The sequence below is a fragment of the Poecilia mexicana genome, unplaced genomic scaffold (assembly GCF_051168715.1).
Source record: "Poecilia mexicana isolate PSO_F unplaced genomic scaffold, ASM5116871v1 scaffold_9, whole genome shotgun sequence".
Taxonomy (NCBI): Eukaryota; Metazoa; Chordata; class Actinopteri; order Cyprinodontiformes; family Poeciliidae; genus Poecilia; species Poecilia mexicana.
Window position 1 is genome coordinate 27,660,795 of NW_028263378.1, and position 13,465 is coordinate 27,674,259.

A 13,465-nucleotide genomic window follows, 5' to 3' on the forward strand; every position below is an offset into this window, starting at 1 on the left:
CAGGTTGAGATTATTTGAGCTTTGTGACATGGCGCATTATCCTGCTCGATGTAGGTAACCGAAGATGGGGTCACGATGTGATGAACAATAACAGGTCGGCTGTGACATTCCAACAGTGACTAGTTAAGACATACCGTTACACCACTAACAACAGCAGCCTTACCTATTAATGAAAGGCAAGACGAATCCAGGTTTTCATGTCGCGAAAGCCAAATTCTGACCTCACCATCAGAATGTTGCAGCTGAAGCAAAAGGCCAATGAATGAAACGTTTTCCCAATCTGCTGCTGTCCAGTTTTGAATAGTTGGTTAGAAAAAAATCAACTGGGACGCCCTCCAAAGTCAGATTTCCCAGCTGGGAAGCGGAAGCTACTCCGACTATCCTCAATTATCACTTGTAAGGCCGACTTCATGTTCCAATATGGCCGCTTCTCACATTAACGGTAGCAAGTTGTGGCGGAAACATGTTTATTTCACAAGACAAACCTACTTCCATGTGTGTCTGAAATCAGTGTTGCATGTAGAGCCTGCATCTGTAAACTGAACAAATTAAAAGTGGTGTTTGCTTATGGAAAGTAAAACTTAAAATCACGTTTGTAACAACTTTTCAGTCCAGTCCCTGGTAGCTTTAAAGTGAATTATTTCAAACCCATTTTCAGGATTTAAACCCTCACCCTGTACGATGGGGCAAACTTATACCCCACAACCTTGTTGTGTTAAGTCAGAGGTTCCCAAACTGTGGGGGGCGCCGTGTCATTGCAGGGGGGGCACGGGAAGCCGTCTGGATGAAAAAAAAACAAAACATGAACACTGTATGCGCTGGGTTTTTACCTTAGAATGGCCAACTCTCTGTTATTCCTATGTCAATTTGATACAGTAGAGGCTTCCACACTTCCCATATTTGTGTCCTCTGTCACTTTTATCAGCAGTTAAAACTGTTTAATCCGTTGTTAACATGTTGTAACCTGTTTTTCCGAGCCGCCTTTAAACGCAGCATGAGCGCTACGACACTCGCGCTGGGTTTCCACCTGTGAAGGAGACCTGCTGCTGCTGTGCGGAGCTACGTAGGTTTGTGTTAGAATCACGGCAGCAAACCAGCAAAAACGCAAAGAACTTTTCACAGTTTTTTCCTCCAAACTAACCGACTGAGTTGAGTAAAGCTGTTGGATGCAGGTAATGTTAGCTAAAAGATGACTAGCTAATATCAATACAGAACCTTAAGCTTAACAAGTACCTTGTAGGCTACGGATGTTGGTGTCTATTTTCAGCTACGTACATTCATTTTGCCCCCAAAAAAGTCGATCCCCCCCCACCGTCACACACGTCGTTTCAACCAGACAGCCATTTGTAATCCATAGGGGCGGTGCAGAAAATGTTTGGAAACCACTGGGGGGGCGCAGAAGAAAATGTTTGGAAACCACTGTGTTAAGTTAAGTCAAGTTCAATTGTATATATTTCATCAACAAGGCAGTTCAACGTGTTTCACACCATAAATGTATAATTTAGAAACAAGCAATAAACGCCATCATCAAAACCAAGCAAAATCCCTCACAGATGGTTATTTTAAACCCGGCAGTTTCATAACCGGAGGTATCAAATTATGCATCAGTGACAAATTCATAGACTTTTTGTATTATTGATTTTAAATTTATGAATAACACATCTGAGAAGATAAAACCATTTTGATGTGTCTCAAAAGAGGACTTTCTGACATCACTTCCGATGGCACCTGCCTGTTGGTGACGGAGTCCCTGGGAGAGCGAAACGTCTTTGTTCCTGGACAAGACAGGAAGTAATTCAGCAGGATGACGTTTTCAGTTTGTCAAAGCGCCAACTTATTGTTTAAACACCCAAAATTATTAAGAAAAAAGAAAAGCACAATTCCCCGAAGGCTTCAACTAATAAATGATCTTAGAATAACAGGCAGAACCAGGCCAGAATAGCTAACGAACATCTCTGTGTTTTTGAGCAGCTTTAATATATTCAGCAAAACTCGACTATCTCGGTGTGATCTGAGCCAACGTATTCCACTGTGAGGAATTTTAAATCACCTGAATGCTGAAAGTTTAAACTAAAAAGCCTGCATCCTCCGCTGCTCTGAGCAAGGTTCTGTTTCATAAACATGGGCTGTTAAATTTCTCCGTGTTATAACGGCGACAGCAAAGGAAATAGGGACGCAAGCTTGTCTCACGGCGATGCCGAACTTTGTCGGGTGACAAAATCTACCGTTCACTGACGCAGATGAGCGATGATCCAGAGGGTGGGGGGTATGAAGGGTTGTGACGGCGGGAGATTAGCCCCTCTTTGCAGTGCATCCCATCATCTGTATGTCTATGTTAGAGACACAGGCTCATTATGACTGTTTGTCCAGATTATGGGGAATGTAGGTTTTTTTTTTTTCCTGTAAGTGTTTTAAGTATGGTCAAAAAGCACTCCATACCACAAAAAATCAGTCCATTAGCCATTTTTATTGGGCAGACCAGACCACTTCAAACAACAGGACCTTAAAACAGAATTTGCTGCATGAAACTCTAAGTCTGGGTGTTTGTGGGAAGCAGATAGTTAAATTAGCATAAACTGACATTAAAAGAGCAGCACAACCTCTGAAGTTCCTGTGCATTCTTTCCGAGACTCAGCCACTTTGATTTGTTTTTATCTACATATGCTGCCGAAAAGAATTTACTCGTCTGCTTTCGCACTTTCAATGAAGATCTTTGTCCTTTTTTTAATTGCAGATATTCTTGATGTGCTTTTCCCACATGCTTTGTGATTTTATCTGCGAAAGGTGCTATGCAAATAAAACATAACTTTTTCCCAGTGCTTTTCTCGAGGCAACAACTTAACTTCCCGATGGTTTTCTCGAGATAGCGAGTTAATCGAATGCCGTTGTGGCATGGATTTGAAGGGTGGAGTCAGGTTTAACACACACACACACCAATCATCTCGTAATCTCCTGGCAAAGTTTGATGTCTCCAGATTAAGTCGTTATCTCGACAAAACCGTCAAGAAATGATCTCGCTATCTTGAGAAACTGGGAAACTAACTTGGTATCTCAAGAAAACGATAGAGAAAACCATCAGGAAATTTACTTATCTTGAGAAAATGGGAAGCTAACTCGATATCTCAAGAGATTGAGAAATTAACTTATTCTCTCAGGAAAACCCGTCATCTTGAGAAAGCAATTGGAAAGAAGTATATGCAGAAACGGAAAATTAAGTCATTAGCAAGAGAAAACCGTCGGGAAACGGTATATGCAGTAAATCGTCCGCTCTCGTAGATCTATGACATAAAGTCCTAAGGAGTCGATTTTCCTTTTTCGTGGTGGAAACGGGACAGAATGCAAACAATTTCAATTGACAAACAAACAATTTCAATTGACAAACAAACTCCTCAGCCTTCCAGATGTTGCTGAGCAGGACTCTGCTCAGCAACAGAGCCAGAACTGACCGCTGATGTCTAGAACCAAAAGCCCTATTCCCCAAAATGCTCATTTGGTTGTGAGGGGGCCCTCATTAGAAAGCACCTCTGGGTTGCCCGGGGTCAGACTCCATGTTGAGAACCCCCTCAAAAAAAAAAAAAAAAAAAAAAAACAGACCTTTACTTTGCATACAATGAAAACTGGCTTCAGCAGGGGCCCTGGGATGTCGGGGCCCTTGTTCATAGGGGCTAATGGGCGGAGACGAGTTTGTGTGCCTTTTTTTTTTTTTTTTTTAAATCCTCCCAGGTTCCTGCTGCGCTGCGTACTGCAGAAGCAGGCTGGGGTAGAAGGGGGGCGCACACATACACACGCACACACACACCACGCTGCAGCGCCACGCACCAGCAGCAGCACTCATCATTTCTAGCGGAGCCTGGCACAGAGACGCAGCGCTCACATTTCTCCGTCAGACTGCTGAAACTTCTGAGACAGAGAGGCGGACAGATCCTTCTAGCTCGTCCCACTTAGTGGATTAAATTCACGCTCTCTCTTCTTTCTTTTTCCTCCTCCTTTTTTCCCCTCCTCCTCCTCCTCTTCCTCCTCTGGGTTTCGTGTTACAAAGCCTTGGGAGGGGAGTTGCGCGTAGAGGACCCAGTTCTTCTATGCAGAAACTGAATGACAGGATCATATGGCACGATTTGCCTTTTAAGTCCAAACATTTCAAATCAGAGAGGACACGGGAGAGAGGAACCGCGGACCGATTCGTCAGAGATTGATGGGGGATGTGGAATAATTTATAAGTCAAACTAAAATAAAAAAAAGAAGAAGAAAGAAAGAAACAACAAACGCGAGATAAAGGAGAAAAGGAGAAGGATAGCCTGCTCGATCCGTCGGCTGTGGAGGGGGGAAAGAGGCAGGACGCAGCGGCTGTGATCATCAGCAGCATCATTGTAATAATAAGGTAAGTTTGGAGTCGTTATTCATATCGTAGCGGTTGAGAGCGCAGGGAGGAAGTCAACGGAGGTGGGAAAGGTGGAAAAACCACAACAACGACGAGAGCGTGGAGCATCAACTGTTGCAGTGAGGCAGCTCGCTCTTTCTGCATTTGTATATTTTTGTAGAAATAACGCGAACAGGGCAACGCGATGCGCCGTTTCGGGCAGGCTAACGGCGGTCCGGTCGGGTTACTGGTTCGGGGTTTCGGTGCGGCGCAACTTTATCTCGGTGTGGCGCGGTGTAAACACGGCGCAGTGCGGTCAGGAGCGGCTGGGAAAGGGGGGAACCGTCTCCGGAAAGCACACGCTGAGTGAGTGAGCCGCTCTACAAAAAAAGCCCCCCCGAAAAATCAGTGCACAACGTACATCACAAAGCTTCTGACTTAGCCCGGTGTGACTCTGCAACCCTCTCACGTAAATCTGGAATATTTAAGTTCTCGAGTTCTAAGAGCTTCACGAGACTTTTTTTTTTATTCCAGCACATCTCTGACTTACTGTTAGCTCCCCGAAGACTCAGAGTAGTTTGCCTTCTTCAATATTTTAAAGAGTCTGTCCCCTGGTGTGTTGTTTCCCCCGCCCTTCTACCAAATTTAAACTGAGGGTAAAAACAAAACCGAGTAATAATGTGTTTGATTTCCGCAGCAGGGTTTCACAATGACACAGTTTTATTTTGAAAAAGGCACACAGAAAAAGAAAAAAAACAACAACAAAAAAACATACTTTTTCTGCCTTGTGTTTATTTAAGTCCATGACATCACAGGAGGGGACAACATTGAGCTGACAAGCTAGTAAAATAGCTAAATTAGCAACTTTTGGCAAACTTTACCTCAAATTGTGAAACATATGAGTTGCATTTATGTGTCAGGGGAGTCAGCCATACAGCACATGACTCTTAAGGTGCTTGCAGAGCTGAAACTGGCCTGATGATGATTGTTAGATTTTACCTGGTGAAAATCTGTTTGTTTTCCTTTTTGAAATGTTCTATCTGATTGGATGGGGCGCTTAGTGGCCACTGGTAAAATGACTAAATGCTGTATTTTGTTTCTATCACCCTGCAGGACTTGCTGGTAGTTTTTCACCGCACGCCTTGTGAACTTATTTTATGTTAGCCTATCTGAACATCTTCCCTTCTTGTGACGGCTATGCTCTGGAATCGTTTGTCTTTACGAACCTCCTTCAGATTTAAGATGTTTTCCTGCCGTTAAAGTAAGACATGTTGTCTCGTCTTATATCAGACATGTGATGTACCGCTTTTTCTTTTTCTTCTTGAGAGGATGGATTTTATCTGGATTAAATATGCAATAAAATAGCAAAAGCAGATAGAAATCATGACCACACAGGTATTGAACTATATTTAAAGTGAATTTGATTCATTTTATGGAAAGCTGTTGTTTGTATGTGGGCAGTTTTTATATGCAGAGGTTTAAATTTACTGGAGGGTATTTTAGATGAGCTTCAACTCATAATAAACTTTCTAACATAATCCACTGCTGCTTAGAAATATTGCTTTGGAGTGCTTTTTCCTCCTTATTCCCTTACAGATTTACCTAATGAAGTAAGTATTAGCTTCAGTTGAGTGATTATTGTAATTACTCAGGAAAGGGGGAGGGCCGGATGGGCGTGTGTCCACTCTGGACATTGAGTGGGGTGGGATTCGGAGGGGGGTGGGTGGGTTTACAAGCTGGATGGTGCCAGCACCAGTTAACTAACAGACAGGGCCAGTGGGGTGGTGGGGGTGGTGCAGAGCGCAGACACTATGAGGCTTGTGGGAGAAGTTAGTGGAGGCACGCCACAGTGATGTGGGCTGGAGGATGTGGGCTTCATGCAAGCGTCACTGTGCTTGGGGGTCTTCTTTCCAAAGTGAGATTGGCACCATTGACTCTAGAGGGTTCACAGAGACAGTATAGCACAGTTAGCAGGGCCGGATCTAGGAAGATATCTGTCCTGGGGCCAGTCAGGTTTGGTGTCCTGTAGCCACAAATGTAAATTGTAACTGATAATTTATTGGGTATATATTTGAAAACAATAAAAAATATACTGTTTGAAGTTTATGAATTCTGCTACAATTTAAAGTCAATCAGCAGTCATATTTTGTTCATTACTTCAGGTTTTCTTGAGCAGCTATCTTGTGTCTCAACCTCATTGTTAGTTTGATTATTCTGGATATGATAGTTGACTGAAGTTCCTTTGGTAGTTATTTGCATTTATAAATGGTTTTTCAACCCAATGAAAATTGTAATTTGCATGTACTTTTGGCTAAACTCATTTAAAAACTTTTAAGTATGCTAAAATAACTTTTCATAATCAATTATATAGGCTAAGCTGTTCTCTCAGATTTAGAAAAAAAGTGTTCATATGAAAATGTAGCTGAAACAATCTACTTTTAGCTAGCTTCATTCAGCCAGCTAAAGCTAGCTGAAACAATCTACTTTTAGCTAGCTTCATTCAGCCAGCTAAAGCTAGCTGAAACAATCTACTTTTAGCTAGCTAGTTTTATCTGGCTAGTATCAACTAACTAAACTAGCTGAAACTCTCGTGGTTTCAGGTTAGATTTGAGGTGTGATTATAACATCATTGTTCTCCAATAGTCCTGTATTGCTTACCTATGTAAAACCAAACTAATTAAAACACCTCACTTTATGTTTTCTGATCTACATTAAATATTAACTAAATTAAAAACAAAAAGATACATTTTGGGGTTCTGAGAAAACAAGTACTTCCACCCTTCAAGCTCTTCCTAAAATCTGTCAGTGGTAATTGTAGCCGAGAGTGAATGATTGTGTCTATTAAGAATCGATGAATAGTTTGGCTTCCAGGTTTAGAAAATAAAATAAGGCTGATAGTGCAAAAAAAAAAAAAAAGTCTAATCTTAACAATAAAAGGAAGTTCATGGACCCTTTTATTGATAATGTGAAGCAGTTTCAAAAGGAGTTGTCGGTGAAATCAATTATGGTTTTTGAATATTTTCATCATTTTTGGTTTAAATTAAAACATCAACTTGAAATCCAGTGTTATTTATAACAAAGCCTCACACAGTGCCTGTTCTCACACAGACTGAACCCAGATGTAAATGCCTCTATTGAGCGAGCCACAGCACTCCTGCTGTCTCGATCTCTTCATTGTCGGACAGACAATAGACTTCACATCCTGATGGCCACCCTCCTTCCCATCTTCCCGCACATTCAGCTCTGCTAACAACACACAAGCACACGCACACCGACTGCAGACAGCCACGCTTGAGCTGAGCCGTTCAGCGACACACACGTGCTGCTTCAAAGGGCCGTTTAATGTTTTCTTAATGTCATTTGAGTACCAGCGAGACACAACTCTTAGAACTTTTACATCCTTTTTATGGCTGGTTAGCGTGTTTTTTCTGTGTGTCATTGACTCGCTGGCGTCTGAGACTATTATCTTCCAACAAGCTGACAGAGTCACAGGAGACAATTCATTACCTTTTTGTTCTCAGAAACAAAACTGTTACAAGCCTCATTAAAAGATGCAAGCTTTATTTGTCATCTATGAACAGCCACAGCAAGGCTCCTAAGAATACGTTCACAATCGTACTGGGTTATGTTTTAAGAGTAAAATGCTATTTCAAAGGCATGGGTATGGACCGGTGTTAAATTCTTCCTGTATAGTAGCCTTAGATATTAAAAGAGAAACAAAACTGTTATCACGTAAACTTCTTGTTTTTAAGATTGTGTTGCACTAGTGAGACTTACTCACTGTATTGAGACAGAGAGAGGAAGACATGCAGCAAATATGGTCAGGAATGGGACCCAGGACGTCTGTATCAAGGACTAATCCCTCTGTATGGGACGTCTGCTCTGCTGCTTCTACATTGTCAGCAAAAACAGCTTGCTAGCCCTAGAAATACTGCGGATATTTGTAGGGATTACAACTGTCTGCGAATAGCTGAAATGACCAAACACTAGAGACCTTCTCTAAAACAGGGACATAAGTGGATGTTTCAATAGTTCAAACATCAAACATACCTTCAAGTGTAGTAATACACACAGTGGAAACCGTTGAAGCTAACATCTACAGTGCCAGTCAGCGCCAAGAAAATCTAAAAACGTTCCTGGTTTGACTGCTTTAAAAATGTCGGTCAATATTGTATCAAAGATCAGTGCACCTAAGTATTTCTTCTCTCCATTTGCATTATTCTTTTGAATATTTAAGTTATTTATATTTATGTTTTTTTTTTTTTATGAAAAAAACCCCACACATCTAGGCGTAGCCTGACCATTGCCTTCCTGCACAGTTTCACTCGATTCTAATCTGCCTTCACTGCTCTGCCTGGGATTTCTCCCATTGAAGTGGATTCCTCAGGTAGAATTTCAACCAGGTCAATCAGTGAACAGGACAAGTTGTGAATGATGATGTTGTTTTTCGGCGCCGTTTGAGAATTGTAGTCAGCTTGTAGATTTAGCAAAAGCAGCTAGCTTTTACCATACATAATTGCGAGTTACGTTCCACAGAAAAAATTGAGAACAGCTGAATTCGAGAACGCTGAACCGCAAATAGAGCTGGCATCTGACCCTTAGTTGAAAAACTGTGAAGAAGGTATTCAGCTAAGTTTACTGCATCGTTGAGATTATTGAGAAAACTTTATTGTATTTTACTGAGCAGTCAGAAGGTTGTGCTTCTTTGGCATTAGGGACACTTTAGAATTAGTCAGTCATAAACACAATTGCATATCGACGAGTCAAACCTGGAATGGAATGATCCCCAATGATTAGTTTATTTAAAACACTTTTATTCTTTTGTGGGGAACAAAAGGAAACACTGTAATATTTAGCATTTCAAAAACTATTGCTTAGATCTCATCTCATTTTATCAAGGCATCTTGTAGGTTGTTATTGTCTCATTGTAAATGAGTAAAGCTGTTGTTTTAAGCTTTAATGTATTGTCACATTATCAATCTTACCCTGCGTGTGTGTGGGTGTGTGTGTGTGCTCCTTTGGCACATGGCAGCAGCGATGCATAAGGGCCAACATTGCATCATAGCCATTATGTCGTCACTGCACCAGATGTCTCCTGCCTGCTTGATGCACGTCTGTTTGCGCGTGCCTAATTGTCATCTACATGCCACATGCATCGAGTCAATGCGACCGAATCCACCAGCCACACAGCAGGCAGCTGGATGCCGTGGTCATGGGACCATTGATGCTTGACTTCTCGCTCTGCGAGGTGCTTGGATCCCGGTTGTTTGCTGTAGATGTGGAGAGGGGAATGGTTGATGCGCCAGATTTTAACTGGGGGCACGGCTGGGAAAATATACACGTTTTCATTCAAATACAGCTAAAAAATTTTCCTGCCTCTTTATACTTGAGGGCGGAAAAACCCCCCAGCAAAAATCTCTTCCAGAAGCTAAATGTGCTGTGGATGTTACTGTTTCAAACAGGTCTGTGTTTCCCGCTGAGATGAAGGGAGTTCTCATCTCAGGCGATGCCCTCTGTGTTCAGAAGCTAGACAAACAGAATGGAGATACCGCAGCTTTTTTAGTGCCCGCGAGTACGCGCGTGTGTGTTTGTGTTGATCAGAAATGGCCCATGGAAGGCCAAAAAGCTGAAGCAGATGGGTCATGTGAGAGCTCAAGGGGAACAGTAGACAAGGGGGAGGGGGTAGGCCTGGGCTGGATGGGCTGATGTTTACAGCAGAAGCAAAGGAAGGGGCTTGTTTACACGGACAGCATGCTAAATGAACCTCGGTCCAGGAGCGTAGTCATCGTTCGAACAGGACTCCAGTCTGCACGAGCCGATATTTTTAAGTTTTCCAGCAGCTGTATGAATGAGATAGCATGGTTAGCAATGATATGTGGAGCCTAAAAATCACAATCTCAAACACTGAATTATGTTCCACATTAGCACGTGATTAGCACATCAGGCCCTAGAGATGAGCCTGTTGGTGTGTTTATATGTTCTGCTTAGTCTTCCCAGGGAGGAGAAGTTGTTTATATTAAAGATCTGTTTTTTCCCCCTTTTGCCATCTGGAAGGTTTGCAGAAAATATTTTTTTTTCCTCACTACGGCCCCCATTCCATAAGAAGGTAGGACGTCGTGTGAAATCTGCAGTGCGATGAGTTCACATACACTTGGTGATTAATTTAGTGCTTTTAAGGACTTGTTGTTTTTTTCAGAATGGAATGATACAACAACTTCCTTAATAAAAAAAAAACAACCTGTAAGTTAGTGTAGAAGTTTGGGTTTGTTGTTGATTTTCTACAATTAACACAAAATAAACATACAGGGACAAATGTGTACATACACCATCACTTGCAGTCGGATAAAACATCCTTTAGCAAGTTGCTGTACCTCAGAATAATGTCCTGGAGCAATTCTGGCTGGATATTTAAGCGCTATTCTTTTGGTAGTTTGGTAGCTAATAAACATAAAAACATTTTCAGTAATGTTGAGGTCAAGACCTTTTCAGATGCTTAATCTTTGCCTGCTTTATCCGTTTAAGATCATTGTTGAATTTGTGTTCATTTAATATTCCATCCATTGTGTGCTGTGCACCAGCACCACTGGCTATGAGAGAAGCCCTTAGCATCCACAATGTATGACACTTATTACATCTTTAAAACTTCACCTTGACATATCCAAACATACATCTTCCCATTGGGACCAAATAGCTAAATCTTTTAAATAGTGTTTATAAGCAGACGTGTCCTGATCTAATATTGATATCGAATATCAGTCCAATATAAGCCAAAAGCAAGTATCGGATTATATCAACATGTATCGAAAATCTCCGATATGAGCACTCCACTCCAGAATTCCAGCCCAGTATTTCTATCCAGCAGTGCCGATTGGTTAATAATAAATGAGTTAGTTGTTCTCATACGTATTTTTGTTGACTTTTGATATTGTGTCAGAATCGGCTAATAATCAAAACTCCAATATCGGTATCATATCGGAAGTGAAAAACTTGTGCACCCCTTTATGTAAGGGTAAAACGTCCCTCTTGATACATTTGCCATATCTTGAAGCTTTTATTCAGATTTGTGAGTTGTCCTCTTGCTTGGTCAGCACTCTATCGGTCCAATTAAAGCTGAAGATGTTATATGAGAAAAAAATAATATTGCAGCATCAAAACATTCATGGATATTCAATTCGTTTTTGAGCGTAAGCTAAATTCTCAGCAGCACTGTTACCTTAGGGTATTGAAACCAGACTGAAACCTGAGAACCGAAAGCAGGCCGAGAGTCCCCTTGAAGTCTTTTATGAGCTTACGGGGCTCTTCTTGTCAGGAAAGACAGATTAATGCTAAATCAGAAACCTATATCCCCCTTAGCTGTGTTTCCACTAGTCAACTTGAGAAAAAAAAAACTTGCTAAAATCTGGCTTCAGGTGGAACAGTGAAAGTGTTTAATCTTCGGCATTTAATCACATGGTATGACTCTGCTGCAGTCATGAATATTTATTGTAATCTAAGTATTGATGGGAACTCGATACCCACATTTCGGTGAGAGTCGTTTGCACGGGTTTACACCAGAGAGCACGACTCGGCTTTTTATTATTCCGCACCAAAAAACCCGGTTACTGACTTCAAGAGGAACTCAGTGCAACAGACTGCAGACCTTTCTGATCAACAGGTGGCAACTCGCTTTCAGTTTGGTAAAAATCGCACACAGTCACAACACAGAGGTCCATTTATTTTAGCCGCTGGCTGTTAGGCTGGACAGTGACTCATATTTGCCTTGCCACAATGCTGAGTCAGCAAAGTCGCCTCTTAGTCTCCATAACAACTAGACGCCGTCTATATGGCATCCATTGTTTGGGAGTAATGTCTTCTCTCCTTCTATCACAAATTTGAATATGTGAAGACTGGAATATAAGAATAAAAATCTGATGGTCTCTGACACAAAACTGAAAATAGGATTTTTAAAGACTCTTTACACGTGCCTGGTTCTGCATTTAATTTGTTTAAAGTTAAACAAGTTAAATGAATCAAATGTTCTGAGTAAAAAGGGGGAGTTTACCACAGGATTTATCTATTGGATGATGTGGTTTGTAAAGTACAGAACAACATAGCCTTCTTGCTGAGGCTGGTCCAGCTGCCAACAGAAATAAACAAAAAAACAAACAAACAAAAAAAACAAACACTCCAGACACCCTCATATTACAAAATACACAGAAGGAGTGTGTCTTCACTCTCTACTGAGAATTCCATTGCTGTGCTGAAACTTTTATTGGGACACTTTGCTCTGTACATTACTCCATTTCTAACTTGATACAATAACAAACATCCAACTGGATAGATGTCAGGTTAATACAAAAATATGAAAGTAGGGCTGCAACAAATTATTATTTTAGTAATTGTTATTCTGATGATTAATCAATTAATCGGATATAAACAGTTGGCACATTTTATAGACTTTTCAGCTAACCTTATTGTCTTATGTCAGACTGATATATAAAAAAATATGGAAGTCGGTTTGCAGCTTATGATTACTTTACCCTTCGTTTATTCTGTCGATTATTCTGATGATTCATCGATTAATCAGATAAAAATGGGCATATTCTTCAAGTAATCTTATTGAATAATGTTTTTTATACAATAAAATAATAAATGCAAATCTTCAAGTAATCTTATTGAATAATGTTTTTCATACAAAAAAATAATAAATGCAAATAAACAAATAATTCAATTCCCTTCTTAATAAGAAAATAAACATTTTATTGCCTAAAATGCGATAACATAGCATTGCTTTAGTGAATGAAGCAAAGTGAAGCAAAGACTATGTCACATGAGGAGCTTTAGGTAGAGCAGAATAACAGTCGAGGGTGTTTTTATCTCTAATGCTAAATGTGTGTAGATTTTGATCAGTTTTGGAATAATTATCAAATGGCCTTTTTTGAGTCTGTATACTCAAGCCACCGATTAATCAATCACTAAATTAGATGACGATTTATTCAACAATTGATTCATCACGATTAACCCGATTAATTGTTTCAGCAGACAAATTATTATGCGACGAATAGTCACTTAACAAACTCTGTGCCTCTTCATAATGCAAGTTTGATGCAAATTCTCCGTCTCAAAATG

General features: G+C 40.7%; 1 protein-coding gene across 2 annotated transcripts in view; it reads left to right on the top strand.

The window, feature by feature from the left end:
• The first annotated feature begins 3,264 nt into the window (after positions 1-3,264).
• The window catches only part of sema4c (sema domain, immunoglobulin domain (Ig), transmembrane domain (TM) and short cytoplasmic domain, (semaphorin) 4C), a 129,710-nt gene continuing 119,509 nt past the window's right edge, over positions 3,265-13,465 (top strand). The window contains exon 1 of one of the 2 annotated variants that reach the window (XM_088009081.1): positions 3,265-4,378. The gene's annotated coding sequence lies outside the window, so the exon portion shown is untranslated. The remainder of the gene's footprint in view (positions 4,379-13,465) is intronic. The other variant, XM_088009080.1, reaches the window with a different exon arrangement.